Source organism: Muntiacus reevesi, chromosome 5, assembly GCF_963930625.1.
Source record: "Muntiacus reevesi chromosome 5, mMunRee1.1, whole genome shotgun sequence".
Taxonomy (NCBI): domain Eukaryota; kingdom Metazoa; phylum Chordata; class Mammalia; order Artiodactyla; family Cervidae; genus Muntiacus; species Muntiacus reevesi.
In genome coordinates this window covers 36,211,606-36,236,409 of record NC_089253.1, presented here as the reverse complement: position 1 = coordinate 36,236,409, position 24,804 = coordinate 36,211,606, and positions in this window count along the sequence as shown.

Sequence of the window (24,804 nt, the reverse complement as noted above, 5' to 3'; positions counted from 1 at the left end):
CCACCAAACCAAGGAGCAATCTTTCCTTTTGTAAAGGAATCTTTTAAACCTAAAATGAAAGTAAAACATCTGGCAAAACAGATCCATGAATACACAAGATACTTTAGTCAGCCAGCAAGCAATAATGGAGGACCCTGTGTGCTGGTATCTGGGTTAGATGCTAGAAAGTCAAATAAGTCACAGGTGGTCCTGATGTTCAGGAAGCTAGCAATCTAGAGCAAGTCTTGTAAACTCTTGGCCCAGAAGGCAAGAAAAATGAATAGAAGGGCTGTGAGGGTAGGCTGCACAAAGGGCAGCACAGGCCCTACCACAGGGGGCAACCTCTTCTCAGCTCCAAGCAATGGCTGCCATGCTGGAAAGCAGGCTGGTGGCCCAAGTTTACAAAAGAAGTCAGAACTCTGGGTATTTATGTAAACTCTCTGATTTTAACTTTTATCAACTAATTTTCTTTTCCAAAAAACATAGTGGAAGCCAAACATCCAACAAATGTGTGCTTGATTCAGGCTGCAGAAAGCAGGGTTTTATGTCTGGCCTAGAAAGGAAGTACAGAGTGGGCAAAGAGGAGATTCAATTCACAACCATCTATATAGTACTGTTGTATAATCGGTTTATAATACTTTATACAAATAATACATAAAAAACAAGCACAAGCAATTGTTGCAGAAACCAGTAATTGAGAAACCAAGCACCACACTCAGAGAGTTGGAGAACTCAGGTTTATTATGCTGGCAGACCCGGAGGAGTTAACACTCTAACCTCTGAGCCCCAAATAAAGGGCTTACAGAGTTTTTATAGACAGTCTATAGTAGGCAACACTAGCTGCTGATAGACTGGTTTAAACTAAGGTGTTTTGCTCATGCGGGAACAGCAGCCAAGATGGGAAGGTGCTTGCCTGAACATGGACAGGCATTATTAAGCAGGTTTCCAGGGGCTGGGCAATTGCAAAGAGCAGGACAAGGGTGAGAAAGATAAGCTCCAGTTCCTAGTATTGTAAGTTTCCACTTTCTGAGACCATGTGACCTACATGATCCAGACTTTGCAAGGAGAAAGCGGAGTTACAGAGGCAGAACAAGCAGGAGGTTACGTAAAATTTTAGCTTTTCCTCTTCACAATAAAGAATGCATTTTTAATGTTACAGTTCAATACCATGAAAAGTATAGTAATATCAGCAGACAGCAAGGGGATCAAACCAGTCAGTCCTAAAGGAAACCAACCCTGATGCTAAAGCTGAAGCTCCAATATTTTGCCCACCTGATGCAAAGAGCCGACTGACTGGAAAAGATCCTGATGCTGGGAAAAGTTAGGGGCAGGCAGAGAAGGGGGCGACAGAGGATGAGATGGTTGGAAGGCATCATTGACTCAATGGACATGAGTTTGAGCAAACAAAGGGAGATAGTGAAGGACAGGGAAGCCTGGCACGCTGCAGTCCATGGGGCTGCAAAGAGTTGGACACAACTGAGCAACTGAACAGCAACAACACTGCTTTTATGCTTGCTTTCATGCATCATGGTCTTGAAATAAAGATAATGTATACTGTATTCTATACAGTACTTTATAGTAAAGTACACATAAGTACAGCTACTTGAGAAGAGGCCTGTACATGGCAGTGTATGCCAGACACCTGAACTAACTAAGGAAATTCAACATGTGAATACATTTTCCCATCTTTGAAAGTTTGCAACTTGAAGGTTTGTATGTGGCCAACTTGTACAGGTATTCAGTGTATGTACATGGAGTGAATGTACACGTAAAGAGAATAAGGAACTCTCTTCTCTTTCTCTCTCTATGCATGTATCAGGGCCACTCTGAATAGGAATGACATTGGGTATAACGGAGGACTGTATTTCTGGGAACATAGGTGCAAGTGATATTCAAAAGAGTAGAACTGGAGCCAGAGGAAGCTGAAGAGTCAGTAGTGGAAGTTATTAAGAAAGTTTTATTGGTTTATGTTAAAGACTTAGCACTTTAAATGGACACTTAGTACTTAGATGGTGGGATGCTGTCTTAGATGGTGGGCTGCTGTCTGTGGGGTCACACAGAGTCTGACACAGAGACTTAGCAGCAGCAGCACTTACACGCCTTGTTTGGAGTGATTGATCTGGGGCTGATAGAGGCAGACCCTTTGGCTAAGGATGGCCAGATAGGAGAAGTGAGGGGGTGCTGAGCCATGAAAATCAAACAAATAACCCAGGTCAGGTATGTCTAGCATTGAAGACACATAAGTACTGCTATTTTATCTGCTCCCTCTTAAGCAGAATTACAGGTAATAAAAGACCAAAAATCAGCATTATACTACTACTTTATTCCTTTCTGTCCAGTAAACATTGAATTGCAATTTAATTTCATTGTAAGTAGAGAATGCACTTTGAATGTCTTGAATTGTTCAAATTTACTGTTCCATAAAATATTACCAGGTGTTATGTTTTGATGAATTGACCTCTTTGTCATAAAGTGGGGCTCCCCTGGTGCCTCAGTTAGGAAAGAATTCACCTGCAATGCGGGAGACCTGAGTGCAATCCCTGGGTTGGGAAGATCCCCTGGAGAAGGGAATGGCAACCCACTCCAGTATTCTTGCCTGGAGAATCCCCAAGGACAGAGGAATCTGGCTAGCTGCAGTCTATAGGGTTGCAAAGAGTTGGATATGACTGAGCGACGAAGCACAGCACGTCATAAAATGATCTTTTTAATCCCTGGTAAGATACTTTGCTCTGAAATCCATTCTTTATCATATTTGTATAGCCAATCCAACTTTAAAAAATTAGTGCTAATGAATTGATATACAGGATACTTGAAGAACTCCTATAACTCAACAGTGAAAACCTGATTAAAATGGGCAAAGGACTTGAGCAGACATCTCTTTAAAGACGATATACCAATCGCCATTATGCACATGAGGACACTCAACATCAATAGTCATTAGGGAAATGTGAATCAAAATTAAATGAGATAGCACTTCCTATCCACTAGAATAACTATTGTTAAAAAAAAAAAAAAAAAAAACATGTGAATCATTGTCCAAGATGTGGAGGAACTTGAGCCCTTATTTATATTGCTGGTGGAAATGTAAAGTGTACAGTTGCTATGGAAAATGGTATGACTATTCCTCAAAAAATTAAGGATAGAATTACCACTTTCCAAGTGTGTGTGTGTGTGTCAGTGCCTGTGTGTGCTCAGTCATATCCAACTCTTTGTGACCCCAAGTCCTCTAGCCCACCAGGCTCCTCTGTCCATAGACTTTTCCAGGAAAGAATATTGGAGTGGGTTGCCATTTCCTACTTCAGAGGATCTTCCTGACCCAGAGAACAGACCCACTGGGTCCCTTGAGTCTCCTACATTGGCAGGTGGATTCACTACTCCATAGTCACAACTATTTTTAAATAAAAGTTTATTTATCAGTTTGCTTATTCCCGTCATTACTAAAAACAGATTTCAAATTATTTTTAAGCATTTCTCATAATTAAAATTCACTTTCAAAAAACAAATATGAAACACTTTTGAAGATATTGAAAAGTTTGTGATATTGTCTTTCAATACTATTTTTAAAGTGAAAATCCAAAACATTTTGAAACATGAGAGTAACATTTGTGTGAAGAGCAAAAGAAACTGCTATCAAAAAATCTACATTCAAGAAATGCTGAAGCTGGATTAAGAAAAAATGACCATCATTTGCTACTGGTGATATGTAACTGGTAACAGCCATTATAAGGACAAATATGGAAGTATCTTTTAAAGTTAAAAATAGAGCTGCCACATGACCTGGCAGTCCTCAGATCAGTTCAGTTCAGTCACTCAGTCGTGTCTGACTCTTTGCAACCCCATCGGCTGCAGCATATCAGGCCTCCCTGTCTATCACCAACACCCGGAGTTTACTCAAACTCATGTCCATTGAGTCAGTGATGCCATCCAACCAGCTCATCCTCTGTCAGCCCCATGTCCCGCCTTCAATCTTTCCCAGCATCAGGGTCTTTTCAAATGAGTCACTTCTTCGCATCAGGTGGCCAGAGTATTGAATTTTCAGCTTCAGCATCAGTCCTTCCAATGAATATTCAGGAATGATTTCCTTCAGGATGGACTGGTTGGGTCCCCTTGCAGTCCAAGGGGCTCTCAAGACTCTCAAGAGTCTTCTCCAACACTACAGTTCAAAAACATCAATTCTTCAGCACTCAGGTTTCTTTACAGTCCAACTCTCACATCCATACATGACTACTGGAAAAACCATAGCTTTGACTAGACGGACATTTGTTGACAAAGTAATGTCTCTGCTTTTTAATATGCTGCCTAGGCTGCTCATAACTTTTCTTCCAAGGAGCAAGAGTCTTTTAATTTCATGGCTGCAGTTGCCATCTGCCATGATTTTGGAGCCCCACAAAATAAAGTCTCTCACTGTTTCCATTGTTTCCCCATCTATTTGCCATGAAGTGATGGGACCGGATGCCATAATCTTCATTTTCTGAACATTGAGTTTTAAGCCAACTTTTTCACTGTCCTCTTTCACTTTCATCAAGAGGCTCTTTAGTTCTTCTTCACTTCCTGCCATAAGGGTGGTGTCATCTGCATATCTGAGGCTATTGATATTTCTCCCAGCAATCTTGATTCCAGCTTGTGCTTCATCCAGCCTGACATTTCACATAATATACTCTGTATGTAAGTTAAATAAGCAGGGTGACAATATACAGCCTTGATGTACTCCTTTTCTGATTTGGAACCAGTCTGTCACTCCATGTCCAGTTCTAACTGTTCCTTCTTGACCTTCATGCTGATTTCTCAGGAGGCAGGTCAGGTGGCCTGGTATTCCCATCTCTTTAAGCCTGGCAGTCCTATCCCTAAGAATATATGCAGAGACATCAAAATTTGAATAACTTGTGCTCCCAAAAGTGCACTGAATATCATGTTTCTTTTTCTTTTTTTCTTTTTTCTTTCTTTTTTTTTTTTTTATTTTCTATTAGACTATAGTAGCTCGGCTAGTAAAGAATCTGCCTGCAATGTAGGAGACACCGGTTCAATTCCTGGGTCAGGATGTTCCCCTAGAGAAGGGATAGGCTACCCATTTCAATATTCTTGGGCTTCCCTGATGGCTTAGATGGTAAAGAATCTGCCTGCAGGGAGGTCTTACAAGGGCCGAGGAAACAGGTGGGGAAACCAATTTCTCCCCCACAAATTCATCAATAGAATATTTGAACCCCAAGCAAATTCCACAGAACAACTGCTGAATGCTGGTAGAGGACATCAGGCACCCAGAAAGGCAGCCCATTCACTTCAATAGGAGGTAGGACAAAAGATAAAAGATAAAAAGAGAGTCAAAAGAGGTAGGGACAGAGATCCGTCCGGGGAAGGGAGTCTTAAAAAAGAGAGAAGTTTCCAAACACCAGGAAACACTCTCTCTGGCGAGTCTGTGGCGAGCCTTGGAATCTCAGAGGGCAAAATAACCAGGAGGAAAAATAAATAAATAATTAAAACCCACAGATTAAGTGCCTAACAGAAACTCCCAGTGGAGTTGCAGTTGAGATGCTCGCATCCCCCACTAGCAAGCGGGGCGGGACAGGGAGGAGTGGGCTGCAATGCTTAGGGAAAGGTCTGGGCCTGAATGCCCCGAGGGCAATCTGAGGGAGCTAGCTTGAGATAGCAACCCAGACTGTGGGATAGCTATCCCGCGATCCAGCGAAAAGCCCTAACCTAAGACACCGCCAGGCACGCTCACAAAACAAAGGACTGAGCAGAACTAGCGGGCTGCGGACCGGCCCATCCCCCGCCGGAGACAGGCCGGCGAGGGCAGCCCGAGCCGGAAGGGGGCAATTGTGGCCCCAGAGAGGCAGCCTGTACCAAACTGCAAGCAGATTTCGTTGCTCACCAAGACTTCTTGGGATTCTGGACATTCGAATCCACCAGGAGGGTCGCAGCCAGAGATCAGCTCCCCAGAAGAGACACACGGCACACCTGAGAAGGCCCGCCCATTGTACACCCAGAAAGCCAAGCGGTTGGGACAGGGAAGGGGATAAGTTGCAGCCTTCAACTGGGGGAGACTACACGTGCCAAGCACCTGGTCACCTGAGCTGCTGGGACCTGGGACAGGCGCAAAACGCAGGTCCAACCAAGTCTGCGCCTTTGTGGAGTACCCGAGAACCTAAACCTGAGCGGCTTAGACCTGGGAAGTGCATGTAAACCAGGGCCCACATCAGACAGCTCCCGGCAGAGCAACCTAGAGTCTGAGCAGTGGAGACTGGGAAAGCACACACGCCGTGAGCGGGGGCAAACCCACTGCGGCTGAATCACTGGGAGCACACACCAGTGATATTTGTTCGCAGTGTTCCTCCCTCCCCAAAGCACGACTGAACAAGTGAACCTAAAAAAAAGTGACCACCACCACGCCCCTTGTGTCAGGGTGGAAATTAGACCCTGAAGAGACCAGCAGACCAGCAAACAGAAGAAGCTAAAATAAACAGAGGGAACCACTTTGGAAGTGACAGGTGCAATAGATTACAACCCTGTAGTTAGCACCGACTACATAGGAAGGAACTTGTAGATCTTGAGAAGTACAAGCCGGACCAAGGAACAATCTGAAAATGAACTGACCCCACACTGTCTGCAACAACTCCAGAGAAAGTCTTAGATATATTTTTACTATTATCATTTTTTAATTTTAAAAAATTATATTAATTTTCATTTTTATAACCTATTATTACGTTGCAAAAAAATAAAAAAGAAAGATCCTATTTTTAAAGCAAACTTCATATATATATACATATATATATATAGCTTATAATTTCTGTGACTTTGTGGGGGTTTTCTGTTTGTTGCTTTGTATGTTTTTCTTTGCTTGTTGGTTTTTTGTTTTTCTTTGCTTTGTTTGTTTGTTTGTTTTATATTTTAATACTGTATTTTTGCGAATCTAACTTCTACTCGAGATTTCTAACCTTTGCTTTTTGGTATTTGTTATCAACTTTGTACATTTAAGAACCCAATATTCAGTACCCATTTCTATTGGGAGCGAGATCCCTGGCCTGATTGCTCTCTCCCCCTTTTGACTCTCCTCTTTCTCCACTAGGTCGCCTCTATCTCCCCCTCCCCTGTTTCTTCTCTATCCAATTCTGTGAATCTCTTTCTGTGTTCCAGGCTGTGGAGAACACTTAGGGAACTGATTACTGGCTGGATCTGTCTCCTATTGATTCCCCCTTTTATCTTCCTGGCTACCTGTCTCCTTACTCCCTCTTCTCTTCTCTGTGTAACTGTCTGAACATCTCTGAGGGGTCCAGACTGTGGAGATTACATAGGGAAGTAATTACTGGCTAGCTTGCTCTCTCCCCTTTTTATTCCTCTTCTTTTCCTCCTGGTCACCTCTAACTCCCTCCGTTCTCTTCTCTTCTCCATGTAACTCTGTGTACATCTCAAGGTGTCTCTCATGTGGAGAAACTTTTCATCATTAACCTAGGTGTTTTATCATTGGTGCTGTATAGATGGAGAAGTCTTGAGGCAACTGTAAGAATAAGACTGAAAACCAGAGTCAGGAGGCTTAACTCCAAATCCTCAGAACATCAGAGAATTCCTGAATCCAGGGAACATTAACTGATAGGAGCTCACCAAATGCCTCCATACCTACACTGAAACCAAGCAACACCCAAGGGTCAACAAGCTCCAGAGCAAGACATACCACGCAAATTCTCCAGCAACACAGGAACATAACCCTGAGCCGCAATATACAGGCTGCCCAAAGTCACACCAAACCCACTGACATCTCAAAACTCATTACTGGACACTTCATTGAAATCCAGAGAGAAGAAATCCAGCTCCACCCACCAGAACACCGACACAAGCTTCTCTAACCAGAATACCTTGACAAGCCACCCATCCAACCCTACCCACAGAGAGGAACCTCCACAATAAAGAGGAACCACCAACTGCCAGTATACAGAAAAGCCACCCCAAACACAGCAAGATGAACAAGATGAAAAGGCAGAGAAATACCCAGCAGGTAGAGGAACAGGATAAATGCCCACAAAACCAAACAAAAAAGGAGGAGAGAGGGAATCTTCATGATAAAGAATTCCGATAATGATACTGAAAATGATCCAAAATCTTGAAAGCAAATTGGAGTTACAGATAAATAGCCTGGAGACAAGGATTGAGAAGATGCAAGAAAGGATTAACAAGACCTAGAAGAAATAAAAAAGAGTCAATATATAATGAATACTGCAATAAATGAGATCAAAAACACTCTGGAGGGAACCAACAGTAGAATAAAAGAGACAGAAGATAGGATAAGTAATTTAGAAGATAGAATGGTAGAAATAAATGAAACAGAGAGGGAAAAAAGAAAAAATAATTAAAAGAAACGAAGACAACCTCAGAGACCTCTGGGACAATGTGAAACGCCCCAGCATTCGAATCATAGAGTCCCAGAAGAAGACAAAAAGAAAACCATGAGAAAATATTTGAGGAGATAATAGTTGAAAACTTCCCTAAAATGGGGAAGGAAATAATCACCCAAGTCCAAGAAACCCAGAGAGTCCCAAACAGGATGAACCCAAAGCGAAACACCCCAAGACACATATTAATCAAATTAACAAAGATCAAACACAAAGAATAAATATTAAAACCAGCAAGGGAAAAACAACAAATAACACACAAGGGATTCCCATAAGGATAATAGCTGATCTTTCAATGCAAACTTTTCAGGCTGGAAGAGAATGGCAGGACATAATTAAAGTAATGAAAGAAAATAATTTACAGCCCAGATTACTGTACCCAGCAAGGATCTCATTCAAATATGAAGGAGAAATCAAAGCTTTACAGACAAGCAAAAGCTGAGAGAATTCAGCACCATCAAACCAGCTCCCCAACAAATGCTAAAAGATCTCCTCTAGACAGGAAACACAGAAAAGGTGTATAAACTCAAAGCTGAAGCAATAAAGTAAATGGCAACAGGATCATACTTATCAATAATTACCTTAAATATAAAAGGGTTGAATGCCCCAACCAAAAGACAAAGACTGGCTGAATGGATACAAAAACAAGTGCCTTATATATGTTGTCTACAAAAGATCCACCTCAAAGCAAGGGACACATACAGACTGAAAGTGAAGGGCTGGAAAAAGATATTCCATGCAAACAGAGACCAAAAGAAAGCAGGAGTAGAAATACTCATATCCGATAAAATAGACTTTAAAACAAAGGCTGTGAAAAGAGACAAAGATGGACACTACATAATGATCAAAGGATCAATCCAAGAAGAAGATATAACAATCTCAAATATATATGCACCCAACATAGGAGCACAACAACATGTAAGACAAATGCTAGCAAGTATGAAAGGGGAAATTACCAATAACACAATAATAGTGGGAGACTTCAATACCCCACTCACACCTATGGATAGATCAACTAAACAGAAAATTAACAAGGAAATACAAACTTTAAATGATACAATAGGCCAGTTAGACCTAATTGATATCTATAGGACATTCCACCGCTAAACAATGAATTTCACCTTTTTCTCAAGCGCAGACGCAACCTTCTCCAGGATAGATCACATCCTACACCATAAATCTAGCCTTGGAACATTCAAAAAAGTTGAAATCATTCCAAGCATCTTTTCTGACCACAATGCAATAAGATTAGATGTCAATTACAGGAGAAAAACTATTAAAAATTCCAACATATGGAGACTGAACAACACATTGATGAATAACCAACAAATCACAGAACAAATCAAAAAAGAAATCAAAATATGCATAGAAACAAATGAAAATGAAAACACAACAACCCAAAACCTATGGGACACTGTAAAAGCAGTGCTAAGGGGAAGGTTCATAGCAATACAGGCTTACCTCAAGAAACAAGAAAAAGTCAAATAAATATCCTAACTCTACACCTAAAGCAACTTGAAAAGGAAGAAATTATGAACCCCAGGGTTAGTAGAAGGAAAGAAATCTTAAAAGTTAGGGCAGAAATAAATGCAAAAGAAGTGAAAGAGACCATAGCAAAATTCGACAAAACCAAAAGTTGGTTCTTTGAGAAGGTGAATAAAATGGACAAACCATTAGCCAGACTCATCAAGAAACAAAGGGAGAAAAATCAAATCAACAAAATTAGAAATGAAAATGGAGAGATCACAACAGACAACACAGAAATACAAAGGATCATAAGAGACTATTATCAGCAACGATATGCCAATAAAATGGACAACTTGGAAGAAATGGACAAATTCTTAGAAAAGTACAACTTTCCAAAATTGAACCAGGAAGAAATAGAAAATCTTAACAGAACCATCACAAGCATGGAAATTGAAACTGTAATCAGAAATCTTCCAACAAACAAAAGCCCAGGACCAGACGGCTTCACAGCTGAATTCTACCAAAATTTTAGAGAAGAACTAACACCTACCCTACTCAAACTCTTCCAGAAAATTGTAGAGGATGGTAAACTTCCAAGCTCATTCTATGAGGCCACCATCACCTTAATACCAAAACCTGACAAAGGTGCCACAAATAAAACTACAGGCCAATATCACTGATTAACATAGATGCAAAAATCCTTAATAAAATTCTAGCAAGCAAAATCCAACAGCATATTAAAAAGATCATACATCATGACCAAGTGGGCTTTATCCCAGGGATGCAAGGATTCTTCAATATCCACAAATCAATCAGTGTAATACACCAAATTAACATATTGCAAAATGAAAACCATATGATATCTCAGTAGATACAGAGAAAGCCTTTGATAAAATTCAACATCCATTTAAGATAAAAAAATTTTAAAAAAAACCCACCAGAAAGGAGGAATAGAAGGAACATACCTCAACATAATAGAAGCTACATATGACAAACCCTCAGCAAATATTATTCTCAATGGTGAAAAACTGAAAGCATTTCCCCTAAAGTCAGGAACAAGAGAAGGGTGCCCACTCTCACCTCTACTATTGAATATAGTTTTGGAAGTCCTGGCCACAGCAATCAGACCAGAAAAAGAAATAAAGAAATCCAGATTGGAGAAGAAGTAAATCTCTCACTGTTTGCAGATGACATGATGCTCTACATAGAAAACCCTAAAGACTCCACCAGAAAATTACTAGAGCTAATCAATGAATATAGTAAAGTTGCAGGATATAAAATTAACACACAGAAATCCCTTGCAATCCTATATACTAACAATGAGAAAACAGAAAGAGAAATTAAAGAAACAATTCCATTCACCATTGCAATGAATAGAATAAAATACTTAGGAATATATCTACCTAAAGAAACAAAAGACCTATATATAGAAAACTATAAAACACTGGTGAAAGAAATCAAAGAGGACACAAATAGATGGATAAATATACCATGTTCATGAATTGGTAGAATCAATATAGTGAAAATGAGTATACCACCTAAAGCAATCTATAGACTCAATGCAATCCCTATCAAGCTACCAATGGTATTCCTCACAGAACTAGAACAAATAATTTCACAATTTGTATGGAAATACAAAAAACCTCAAAGACCCAAAGCCATCTTGAAAAGAAGAATGGAACTGGAGGAATCAACCTGCCTGACTTCAGTCTCTACTACAAAGCCACAGTCATCAAGACAGTGTGGTACTGTCACAAAGACAGAAATATAGATCAATGGAACAAAATTGAAAGCCCAGAGATAAATCCATCCACCTATGGACACCTTATCTTTGACAAAGGAGGCAAGAATATACAACAGAGAAAAGACAATCACTTTAACAAGTGGTGCTGGGAAAACTGGTCAACCACTTGTAAAAGAATGAAACTAGAACACTTTCTAACACCATACACAAAAATAAACTCAAAATGGATTAAAGATCTAAACATAAGACCAGAAACTATTAAACTCCTAGAGGAAAACATAGGCAAAACACTCTCTGACATAAACCACAGCAGGATCCTCTATGACCCACCTCCCAGAATATTGGAAATAAAAGCAAAAATAAACAAATGGGACCTAATGAAACTTAAAAGTTTCTGCACAACAAAGAAAACCATAAGCAAAGTGAAAAGACAGCCTTCAGAATGGGAGAAAATAATAGCAAACGAAGCAACGGAGAAAGAATTAATCTCAAAAATATATAAGCAACTCCTGCAGCTCAATTCCAGAAAAATAAAAGACCCTATCAAAAAGTGGGCCAAAGAACTAAAGAGACATTTCTCCAAAGAAGACATACAGATGACTAGCAAACACATGAAAAGATGCTCAACATCACTCATTATCAGAGAAATGCAAATCAAAACCACAATGAGATACCATTTCACACCAGTCAGAATGGCTGCTATCCAAAAGTCTACAAGCAATAAATGCTGGAGAGGATGTGGAGAAAAGGGAAGCCTCTTGCACTGTTGGTGGGAATGCAAACTAGTACAGCCACTGTGGAGAACAGTGTGGAGATTCTTTAACAAACTGGAAATAGAACTGCCATATGACCCAGCAATCCTGCTGCTGGGCATACACACTGAGGAAATCAGAACTGAAAGAGACAAGTGTACCTCAATGTTCATCGCAGCACTGTTTATAATAGCCAGGACATGGAAGCAACCTAGATGTCCATCAGCAGACGAATGGATAAGAAAGCTGTGGTACATATACACAATGGAATATTACTCAGCCATTAAAAAGAATACATTTGAATCAGTTCTAATGAGGTGGATGAAACTGGAGCCTATTATACAGAGTGAAGTATGCCAGAAAGAAAAACACCAATAGAGTATACTAATGCATATTTATGGAATTTAGAAAGATGGTAGTGACAACCGTGTATGCGAGATAGCAAAAGAGACACCGATGTATTGAACAGTCTTTTGGACTCTGGGAGAGGGCGAGGGCAGGATGATATGGGAGAATGGCATTGAAACATGTAAATTATCATATGTGAAATGAATCGTCAGTCCAGGTTCAATGCATGATACAGGATGCTTGGGGCTGGTGCACTGTGATGGCCCAGAGGGCTGGGATGGGGAGGGTGGTAGGAGGGGGGTTCAGGATGGGGAACACATGTACACCCATGGCAGATTCAAGTCAATGTATGTCAAAACTAATACAATGTTGTAAAGTAAAATAAATTAATTAATTAATTTAAATAAATACTAAATAAATAAAGACACTTTCCTTAACTTCCCCTCCCCCTGCAAAAAAAAAGAATCTGCCTGCAATGTGACCTGGGTTCAACCCCTGGTTTGGGAAGATTCCCTGGAGGAGGGTATGGCAACCCACTCCAGTGTTCTTACTTGGTGAGAAGAGCCTGGCGGGCTGTAGTTCATGGGCTCGCAAAGAGTCAGACTGGACTGAGCAACTGAGCACATAAGCATAGCCAATTAACCATGTGTGATAGCTTCAGGTGGACTGCTAAGGGACTCTGTCATACATATACAGGTATCCATTCTCCTCTAAACTCCCCTCCCAGTTTTCAGCAGGGTGTAAGAGTTCTGATTGACTGTGTTCTCTGGAGATTACTGGGAAAGTGGAAGAGAGCCCAAGAGGGTGAGTCAGCTAAAACAAGGTGGGCAGCTGCTGGAGAGCCTAGCTCCTGGTGGATATTCTGTACTATCGGGAAAGAGTCCAGAGTTCACTGCAGCGCTAATACAGCTATGCCTACTCTCACCTGTGTGGTGATGGCTTCTGTAGATTCCTGCCTGAGTCATGAGTACATCTGAAGAGGCTCTGGCCTGGTTTCTCTTTGCCTGTGGCCACACTGTTGCACAGGACCCTGTATCTGCAGGACCCAAAGGTTTGTAGGGTCAGACGCGGCTGGCAGAGGGTTATTACAGGATCCAGCAAGAAGATGGGTGCCTAATGTCTGAAACACTCCCAGTTCCCTGAACTCTATCAGCAAACCCCTTTTCTGGGAAAAGTGAGGGAGGGGCATGTTTAGCTGTTGCAAAAGTCTTGGTGTTAGATCCTTTGTTCTTAGAGGTTAGGGCATGGTCAGGTAATGGTGTCCCCATTGTTCCTGTAAATCCGCCCCAAGCAAATGTTGTTCTCTATTCTAACAAGAAAGGGCGAGGTCTCAAAGCACAATGATCCCGCTCCAAGATCAAGATCGTGGCTGAAGAGGTAAATCTCAGTTGGCAGTCCCCTCTAGGTCAGCGTCCCAGACCCACTTGGCCCTCAGGCTCCTCAGGCGGCCCAAATGACAGGGACCAGGTCCCACAGACTGCTCTCTGTGCAGACTGCCGTTGCCATTAATTCCCAGAGGCGGCGACGGGGAACAGGTTCTCCACTGCCTCAAGGCCTGGGCCAAGCCCTGTGGTTATCCTTGGTGAGGGCTCCGGACACAGCCGGACACAGCCCCTAGCCTGTTATCTGATCTCCCTAGCTTACCTGCTGGCCTGAGGGCAGGTGGCCTGGAGGTCCCCAGAGAGAAGGCCAGGATCCCTCTACTACCTCACTGTCTGACTGAGGACCACCACTCCCTGGACCTTTTACTGAATGGGCTCACTGACAGAGGGATGCTTGTGGAAAGGGGCCAGTGTGGCTCCAACCAATGGCTGAACAGGACCACTAATAGTCCCCTGGTAACCATTGCCTGGTTATGTGGTGAAGGGGATGGTGGTGGTGGTGGGTAACGGTTCGCAGCTATGGCCAGCATGCTAAGGACTGTGCTTTGGCTGTGCTCTGTTTAAAAGTTACATCAGCTCAGCACACATATCCTCATTAAGCAGCAGGCTTTGAAAAGGTTTCTAAGGCAACTGCAGGTGTTTTCGAAATGAGGGGCAGAATGGGGCCAGTTCCATATAACAAGCAGAGATTGAACTGTGCAAGTTCTCATAGTAACAGCTTCTTGTGATACCCTAGGAAGATGTGGAAACCTGAGAAGAAACCAAAGGCCTTTACAACTCTCTTCATAGTGTGTTTTCAGGCTTGAAAGAGTTGGCAAGGAAAGGTTGGCTGGTAAAGCTGAGGAAGGGAGTAATTGGAGCCAGAAAAACAGAAGCATTGGCTCAGTCAGAGTTCTGTGTTATGGTTCAGAAAGAGCAGTCATTTTCCTCAGTCAATATTGAGTGTTGGGGAAGTCAGGATTTGCCTCTAATCATCAGATTGCCACCAGGAGACAGAATAATTAAGATTTATTCAGACTGAGAAGCTTGCAAATGCCTCTCATGGCTGCTTGCTCATCCCAGTCACACACATGATACCCAAAGTGGGATTATCATCATGGTACCCATTTTCCAGAAGAGGAAACTGAGATTAAGGGACATGATCAAGGTCACACAGCTAAAGACCTTAGGATCCAAAGTGCAAACCCAAGGCCTCAGTCCCCAAATTCTGTGTTTCTGCTCTGCTCCCAGCAGGGAGAGCTGGCACTAATTGTTTATGCAGAAGCAAGGCAGGAGAGGCACTACCAGTCAACTCTAGGGCTTCATACCTTACTCTGATCTGAACAACCTCATACTTAGAATGTGTTGCCTTTTGCTTTCAGTCTTTACTTTTGCTTTACTCCCCGGGTTCACTTTTTACAGGATCTGATATTAGTGGAAAGTAGTTTTTCAGCAGAATAGTCCCAGGATAGATCCTCATTGAGCAAGAGTTTTCAATAGCTTGCTTTTTCCACCATGGAGGTCATATCTGGAGGGCTGCCCTGAGCTGAACCCTTGCCAGCATCTGCTTCCCACTAGAACATTCTGCAGTCTCCCCTTGGGGAGTGGTAACCAAGGGCACTGGTCAGGCCTCCACCCACTGCGGGTAGTATAGTCGCCTGTGGGCCTCATTATCTTCCACTGGATCCCAAGTGAGGAAACAGTGATACAGTTTCTCCTTCCGGGGGAGGGAACACAGATTAGCACCTATTCCTTTCCTACTTTCCATGTAGTCTGATCTCCTTAGAGTAGGCAGTATCACCGACCACCCCCTGAAAGAAGAGCTATTGTCTCTCTACCTGTGTGTGCATGCTGTGTCACTGTCTCCCCACATCCTAACCCTCCCCACCCTGTCTCAGGCCTCGCGCATCTGCAGTGGCTCCTATGGTGGCCTTGCTGTCACCTGCCCCCAACCTTATGACTCCTGTCCTTTGATTTTAACCCAGGCAGAACTGCTCCAGTGTGTACATGCCTGGCAAAGACACTGCACTGTCTTCCATGTGCTCTGCATGCCTGGGATCATGCTGTTTTGTATTCTGTTCTTTTCTCTCCATGTCCTACTGGAAGGATTTCTGATAACATTAAATGCATTTTTAAGGCAGTTGGTTGCATGTTGGCCTGTCTATGGACACTTTAAGTTGAATGGGCCTTGGGATGTCCCAGATTTTCCTTTTTGTAAGAGACTCTGAGGACTACATTCTTGCTTATTCATGTTTGCAGATTCTTCTGACAGCTTGTGTCTCCTGATGTGGATGCAGCAGTGTATTCTCATGGAATCATCTCCTCATTCATCTATTAATTTATTCACCATATATTTCATAAGGGCCTACTATGTGCCTGTCACCAGTGCTGGACCCAGAAGATCAGAGAGACTTCTCTCACCTCTACAGAGGGGGTCCTGTAGAGGGATCCTAAACCAGCCCTCTATTCCTACAGTCCATCATAGCACCTGGCACATAGTAGGTGTTCAGTAAATTTGCACTGAATGAAAAGTTGAGCAAGAAATAGAGGGAGACATGGCTTTCCCTGGCGATTGTCTTGCCTGAGAAAAGGCCCATAGTATGCATTGTGTTGGGGTGTGTTTTCCATCTTATTTATTCTTCCCTGTATCTTCTCTTATCTGGGTCTCCCTCTGACTCTGCCTTGCCGGGGATCATGGTTAGGCAGTTATATAGCATATGTAATAACCATATGTAATTAACCAAAGCTATTATTCTTAATCTTATTGGTCGTTTCTCACCAACAGGAACATTACTTATGGTTCCATGAAGACCACTTGGAAAATGAGTTTGATAAACTGTTCACTTGAGTCTCCATTTAGGTCACTTCATGATATTTACTGTTTAAAACAAAAAAAGATTCTGTTCTCATCTTTCCCCACCTTATCAGCTCCACAGTCAGTACTCGTTCAGTCCCTTCAAGCTGATCATAATCAAGTCCCATCTCAAAGGGCCAAGGACATGTAACCGTGGACACATGGACAATCTGCACACGTGTGAAAACTGTGGGGTTTAGGGATGTGTTTCAGGATCGGGTGGCAAGACTTCCCACTATTCACCAGCCTTTCTCTGGCTTCCTGAAGAGGAAGCCCTTCACTCATCTGGCCTGCTACTCACACCTCTGCTGTTTTCTCTATCTGGCCCTCTCCTTTGTGGGTTGTTTCTTCATCTGCCTTCATGACTTGGTGGTGGGCTCCTAAACCAGCCCTCTATTCCTACAGTCCATCATAGCACCTGGCACATAGTAGGTGCTCAGTAAATTTGCACTGAATGAAAAGTTGAGCAAGAAATGGAGGGAGACATGGCTTTCCCTGGCGATTGTCTTGCCTGAGAAAAGGCCCATGGTATGCATTGTGTTGGGGTGTGTTTTCCATCTTATTTATTCTTCCCTGTGTCTTCTCTTATCTGGGTCTCCCTCTGACTCTGACCCCTGATATCTAATTCTAGGTCTCTGCCTAGGGTCTCCAGTTGGGAAGAAGTGATGCTTCCACTGCCAAAGTGCCAAACCATGGTAGCTGGAACCAACTGGTTTGTAGCTCTGCCCCAGGAGAAAGCTCAGAAAGGCTGAAGGCTCATTAAACCCTGGATCCCCTGTTACATGCATATTGGAGGCCAAGGGAAGGTCTGCAATGGAGCCTGGAGGAGGGGGAAGAATCAGGAATCCACAGGGGCCCTACAGTTGGGAAGTGGACTGGAAACTACACTGCAGGTGTTTGCGGCAGAGCGTTGGTGACTGAGATGTGGAGACAAAAGAGAACCAACACAGCTTCAATGGTCTTACCCAGAAGCACATATAGTAGAAGGCCACTGCCCAAGGTCCTCTAAGATGGGAAGTATAGAATATATATTTTTAAAATTAATTTATTTATTTTAATTGGAAGCTAATCACTTTACAATATTTTGGTGGTATTTGCCATACACTGACATGAATCAGCCACGGGTGTACATATGTCCCCCATCCCAAACCTCACTCCCACCTCCCTCCCCATCCCATCCCATCTCTCTGGGTTGTCTCAGTATACCCGGCTTTGAGTGCCCTGCTTCATGCATTGAACTTGGACTGGTCATATATTTCACATATGGTAATATACATATTTCAATACTGTTATCTCAAATCATTCCACCCTTGCCTTCTCCCACAGAATCCAAAAGTCTGTTCTTCATATCTGTGACTCTTTTGCTGTCTCACATATAAGGTCATCATTACCAACTTTCTAAATTCCATATATATGCATTAATATACTGTATTTGGTACTTTTCTTTCTGACTTACTTCACTCTTCTATAATAGGCTCCAGTTTCATCCACCTCATTAGAATGGACTCAAATGTGTTCTTTTTAATAGCTGAGTAATAGTCCATTGTGTATATGTACCACAACTTTCTTATCCATTCGTCTGCCAATGGACATCTAGGTTGCTTCCATGTCCCAGCTATTGCAAACAGAGCTGCATTAATGAGGAGGTAGTGGAGTGGGTGGGCAGTCATAAACTTTTCATGGTCTAAAGCATCCTCCTGACACTTCCTTGGTACTGCCTCTCCTTAGTTCCTGTTATGTGGTTCTGGAAGAAAGTGTCAATCATGTTTGCTGTGGGGCCAGGGCCACATGACCAGTAAAGTCAATCATAGGAGCCCATGCCCCTGCCAGGATGGTTGATCCAGGGCTAGAAAAATGATCTGAGTGGGACCAATCAGAGCCCTCCCTGATGCTTTCTTAGTTTCCCTCCTTCCTAGTTAGATGCCTTAGAGATATAAAACCCTGAGGCAGGCAGCTTCAGAATCCTTCAGTAGGGAAGACAGAAGAAAGCCATGAGACTAACAGAATCAAAGATGATTGAAGGAAAAGGGGAAAGGAGAGAAATAATGAGCTGATAGCTTCTGATTTCTTGGGTCCAGTCATTGAGATCTTTGAATCTGCTCTCATTCCTTTGTACCAGATCCCCAGTATCCTTCCAATAAGTCTCCCCTTTCCTTGAAACCAGTTGGAGTTGGGCTTCTCTGAGTGTGGTTCAGATTGACTGATTCTAGATCCTTCCAACTTTGCTGCATCTCCCAGACCCAAAGAGAGAAACTCATTTGTGCTAGTACCTTTGAGAGTGAAATCATTTATTCTTTATTAAGAATAGGGCTTTGCAGAGAACCAAACACAGTTCACCAGCATCCCTGGGTGGGAGTTCCTTTGGTGTGAGTGAGTGTGTATTTATAGTGGGCCTGATTGATTCCTGAGGCAGACCCAGCATTTACACTGAAGAAGCCAGGCCAATCCTGCCATTTCCTTGATCAAAAACTGAGAAATACAGCCTCAGGAAGACATCACCCAGGATCCAGGTCTCCGGCTCATCCATGAGGTCTGTGTTCACTTGAAATCTGCTGTATCAGCAGTCCTGCCAACTCTGGGGAAAACAGAATACACACCAGTCAGCCTGAACCTTACCTGCCTCTCCCTCGTTATCCAGAGTTGGCATGTTCTCAGTTTTGTTTTTGTTTTTTGTTTTTTTAATTTTTTTCTCAGTTTTTTTTTAATTTCCCTGCTCTGGTAAAAATCAAGTGTGTCTCAGAACAGATGGGAAAGTGGGGGCCCATGCAAGAACAGGAAGGGCCAAGATGTCTGGTTCTTATGACGGATGGAGTTGGGGAAGGGAAGGATTGGGTATTTGGGATTATCAGATACAAACTAATATATAGAGGATATATAAAGTCCTACTATATATACAGGAAATTATATTTAATATCCCATGATAAACTGTAATGGAAAACAATATGAAACACACACACACACACACACACACACTCGTGTGTGTGTAACTATGTCACTTTCCTGAACAGCAGAATTTAACACAACATTGTTTCCCTGGTAGCTCAATTGGTAAAGAATCCACCTGCAATGCAGGAGACCTGGGTTTGATTCCTGGATTAGGAAGATCCGCTGGAGAAGGGATAGGCTACCCGCTCCAGTATTCTTGGGTTTCCCTTGTGGCTCAGCTGGTAAAGAATCCACCTGCAACGCAGGAGACCTGGGTTCAATCCCTGGGTTGGGGAGATCCCCTGGAGAAGGGAACAGCTACTCACTAACGTATTCTGGCCTGGAGAATTCTATGGACCATGTAGTCCATGGGGTTGCAAAGAGTCAGACACAACTGAGCAAATTTCACTTTTCACTTTGTAAATAAACTACATTTTAATATATTTTAGAAAAGGAATGAACAATAATGGCCTGTAGGTCCCCTCACAATCTGTTGTATCTTGCCTTCTGATCTCATCTCTGTCTTTTCTCTGCAGAGAATGCCTTCACCTCTCCCTGTCCCCTCTACACTTTTCTTTTTTTTTTTTTTTTCTTTTCTTTTTTTTTTAATTTTTTTTTTATTTTTCAGTGGGTTTTGTCACACATTGATATGAATCAGCCATAGAGTTACACGTATTCCCCATCCCGGTCCCCCATTCCACCTCCCTCTCTACCCGACCCCTCTGGGTCTTCCCAGCCCACCAGGTCCAGCCAATAAGAAAAGTGCTCAGGGCTGGTGCACTGGGAAGACCCAGAGAGATGGGATGGGGAGGGAGTTGGAAGGGGGGGATCAGGATGGGGAACACATGTAAATCCATGGCTGATTCATGTCAATGTATAGCAAAAACCACTACAATATTGTAAAGTAATTAGCCTCCAACTAATAAAAATAAATGAAAAAAAAAAAAAAAAAAAGAATTCCAGCCAAACCCTCTAAGAATACTTCCCGACTGACCCTCACACTCTCTGGCCACTACAGGCTAGGTTGCCTGACTTACCCTGGTGCCTATCCCCACCCTCAGCCTAAAGCCCTCACCTCATCACCCCCTAATCTACCCCGGGCGCTTCTCTGAACAACCCACAGGGGTGCAGATTCCATTTTCATAGAATCCAGTGTAGATTTGGCTGGGCCCAAGAAGGCCTCCTCATGGCTCCAAGAGGCCATGGGGTTAGAATTACTGCAATTCTCTCTCTTCCTCAAAGCCTTCTTTGAGCCCATCAGCCTGCTCTGAACTCCCACAGGGAGCTGACATGAAATCTCCACCCTATGCCGGGGCTGAGCAGTCACTGTGCTCCTTTATTCACCTTAGCATCCAACCTCCCCACAGAGGGATCGGTACCCCAACTCACAGAGGGGGAACTGGGGCTTAGCAAAGGGAAGTTGCAGCCCTGGACTAAGGCAATCATTTAATTTGTCATCACAACCTGGACATTTTTGAGATGGGATGGGAGACTGCTAATCATTATGGTGGCACAGCACACTGGGACTGTCCCCAGCCATCTTTCTTGTCACTTGGTGAATTTCAGGGATTGCTAGAGCTGACTTTCCATGTTCATGCATCTGAGGGCTCTGGATGAACTGAAGCTTTTTGAGGGCTGAGGCCCTTAGAGTTCTCATCTTCTTGTGCCCCTAACCAGGCCAATATTGGGCTGGTGTATCTATGTTTATTTCAGGATGATGGGTATCCAGACTGTCCTTTACACTCAAGGGGTTGATTTTGTGGGAGGCAGTGACCCAGACACAGGGACTCAGCAGCATCTGCAAAGGGGTGACCTGGCCTGTCGGGGGACCCCTCCACCCAGCAGTAGCCCAAGGGTTCCTGCAAGTCCTAGATTTGAGAACCAGCCCTCAGGGTTGGCCCCTCACCTTCTGGATGTAGGCTTGAGTGGGTACAGGGTAGTCGATGTCATTGATGGTGAAGGTGAGAGGAGGCAGGGTCATGATGGCTTTACATGGAACCAAGGATGTTAGAGAAAGAGGGAGAAAGGTTGGCCCAGGTGATCGTTGTGAGGAGAGCCCCGGAGTGACACTTCACCTTGTCATCCTGGAAGAGACTGGCTCCGTTGAGACTATGGATGTTGGTGACCATACTTCTCAGGTCACACTGAGATGAGGTCCCAGTGTCCACAAGGGCCTGGCAGCCGTGTTTACAAGCAGTAACTATCGCATTCATGGAGATGCTGAGAGAAAATGGACAGAACGGGCAGCAGGGTCACCCTGAAGTCTTCCCATGACTGTCCCCTCCCTGACTGTCTGTTAAACAGCCCTTCAGTTCTTGCCCTGACTCTGTTCTCCTTGGCTTTGTTCAAGTCACCTTCCTTGACTTCTTTTCAGTTCTTGAATGCACCAGGCTCTTTCGTGCCTCAGGACCTGGGCATATGCTGGATGCCCTTCAAAGAAGACTCCCACCCCCTTTGTCTAGCTAACTTTTCCTCAACTTTCAGGTCTCAGTTTACCTGTTACATTTTCAGAGAAGTCGTCCCCACCCCACCCCACTCCCAGCCTAGATCAGGCTCCTGTCTCGCTTGCTCACTATCGAATCTTCCTCATGTCTAGCTCGTACCAATGTGGTAATTCACTGGGTGTGTGAGTTGTTTCATGTGTGTCCGCCTTACTAGATGTGAGGGCAAGTTGCATAATCAGTATCTTCCTGAAGTGTCCAGCACACAGCAGATGCACAATGTATGTTTGTGAATGAATGAATCCATCAATGGAAAAATGAATCGAGAACATCTAGATATCTGTATCTGGTGTCTGACCAATAATGGTTCAGCAAACACAGTGAAGATGGAGGTTCCCTGGGGCTCAGAGTGGTGGTGAGGGAGACAAAGGCTGCCCCAGGAGAGGGTGTCTCCCAGCACCGCCCCCTCACGCGGCTCAGATACTGAGGGCCCTGGCCAGGGGATGCCCAAGCTAGTCCAGGGGACCTCTAAGGAGAGGTCAGCTTTTTTTCTGAGGCTATCACACAGAATCCCATCAAATATTGCCCCTGTTCTCAGGCCACTCCTGGATTCCAGCTTCTTGATTCTCTCTGTCACAGCTCCTAATCCACTGTGTCCCCCTGTATGTCGGTGGCTATAGGTAGTGTAAATATCTCTTTGTATGAGCTGTCTTCAGGTCTCAAGACTGCAGCTACCCTCTCTCCATTGCTGGGTAGCTTCTCCTTAAGGAAACCAGGAGACCAGCATTACCGGTTTGTTCAGGACTTTCTCTGTGTTTGAACTGGCTCTTCTGCATACCAAGAACCCCCTTCTTCCTTGGTAGCCCTGGGCAGTTGGTCATCTTATCATAACTCTGTTCAGGCTGGTGAAATGCTCCCTGATCCTCTGTTCACCACACTGTCGGGTCCTCTAACCTCACACTAGAGGTTAGTGTGTGTGCTCCCACCTCACACTCAGTGGGGCAGCCTTCCCCCAGCTGCACAGACGTCTTAGGACCCTGTTCAGAGACCTCTTCAGGAAGTCCAGGGCGATTATGAACCCATGGGTGGTGTGTGTATCTGTGTGTTTGTGGGTCTGACTGCTTGTGTTTGTATGTGTCTTTTTATGTGTGTCTGAGTGTCTGCCAGTCTCTATCTGTGTCTGTGTGTTTGTTTATGTGGGTATTTGTGTGAGTGTGTGTTTATATGTCTTTTTACACATGTCTTGTGGGTGGAGTGTGTGTCTGTGTGTGTGACTGGGTATCTAGGCATGCATTTGTGTGTGTCTGCACGTGTCCATGTGCCCTTGTGGGAGCATCACTTGGGGTGACCCTCAGAGGAGGAGGCTTACTGGCCCATGGCAATCTGCCAGTGATGGGTTCAAAACACTGCTGACCAGTTAGGATCTCCTTTGTGGTAGGTGTGGTTCATTCACCCCGCCAAACATCACCAGGCTGCCATTCTCCCCCCCCGCCCTGCCTCCCCAGTTGGCAAGAGAAGGAAGAGGGGGTTTGTTGGAGGAGAGTAATGCCAGGCAATGTCTGAGAGCTGTGCTTACTCACCCATCAAAGGCACTACTGCTGTCCCCATTTTACAGATGTGGAAATTGAGGAACCGGGGGATTCAGTACATGACCCAGGTCACTCGCCAGCTAATGAGTGGCACAGAAGAGGTTTGAAACTGGGCAGCCTGGCCAGACTCTGACCACCCAACTGTGGAAGAGGATCTGGATCTTTCCAGTGACCTGAGTACTTAGAGATACCCTCAGAGGTCACCGTGCTGGAGGGGTCTGGCTTGCTCTTTGTCTAGATTATCGTTTTTCCAAAAAGCCCTGGCCCAAGGGCATTATGGGCGTGGATTCAAGCTCACCCAGGTTTGGCTTCATGGGCCTGTGCCTATGCTATCCATGCGGCCCATACTCAACAGGGCCCCATGCCTCTACCATCCCTGTCTTTAAATTTTCAATGCTTGTTGAACAAAATATCCCAGTTTCATTTTTCACTGGCTCCTGCAAATTGTTTAGCTGGTCCTGGTCTCCTGGTGAAATGTCAGAAAGGAAGGAAGTATTCCCAACATCCCTGTCCTTTCTTCCATATCAAATCCATCAACAAATACTGTTGCTTTTTCCTCCAACTTGTTACCTGACACCTTCTATTGCTTTTCATCTTCTTTCCTCCTTCCTGACCGAGCCAATCCCTTGGAGCTCATGAGCACGGTTCCAATAAAACTTTACTTATAAAAAACCAGTGGCAGTGTTGAGTGGGGCCCTGGCGCCATAGTTACCCTGGGCTAGAATAAAGGAAACTTCTGAATCGGGTGGTTTATAATTTTTCATGGAACTAAAAGCATCATACATCTGATTTGGAGCGAGGGCTTGTCCAGCTCAGACTTTTCTGCTAATGTAGAAGGCAAAGACAGGCTGAGAAATGACTCCTTGTTTCTTACGGTTGTCAAAGATGGGAGTGGTCCCTCCAACAGAGAGGTTTGGGTAGCCCAAGCCCAGGATGCCATCAAAGGGTGCATCTTTGAACCTG